The sequence below is a fragment of the Triticum dicoccoides genome, chromosome 3B (genome assembly GCF_002162155.2).
Source record: "Triticum dicoccoides isolate Atlit2015 ecotype Zavitan chromosome 3B, WEW_v2.0, whole genome shotgun sequence".
In the NCBI taxonomy this organism is placed as follows: domain Eukaryota; kingdom Viridiplantae; phylum Streptophyta; class Magnoliopsida; order Poales; family Poaceae; genus Triticum; species Triticum dicoccoides.
Genome location: NC_041385.1, coordinates 865458645 through 865459082, shown reverse-complemented (window position 1 = coordinate 865459082; position 438 = coordinate 865458645).

Sequence of the window (438 nt, the reverse complement as noted above, 5' to 3'; positions counted from 1 at the left end):
GTGTTCAGGGTGCCATTCCGCGTCTGTGGGAGGTGGTGGTGGTCGCCGGCGAGTACCACGTCGGTGGTGACGCTTGCTCCGGCGGACGGCGGTTCGGGTGGTCGTGGATCTCGCCGGAGAGAGCTGCGAGGCCAAAATTGAGCTGGGGGTTATCTTACTAGAGGTGGTACGAGGCTACGGTCGAAACTAGGGCGGCGGAGGGGTTCTCACCGGAGAGAACGAAGCCGGAGCCCGAGGCAGACGGAGATGGCCGGAGTCGAGGAGGAAAGGCCCCTCGAGGCTCGTTCAGTGGCCGGGCGGGGTCTGGTGTGGTGGTGGAGTCGTGCGGAGGCGAGCGCAAGCTCGGGGTGCTATATATAGCCGCCCCGAGGCGGTTGCCGAGAACGGGGTTCTCCGGCGAGGTGATTACGGTGGCGCAGTGGTTGCACGGGGGGGTTC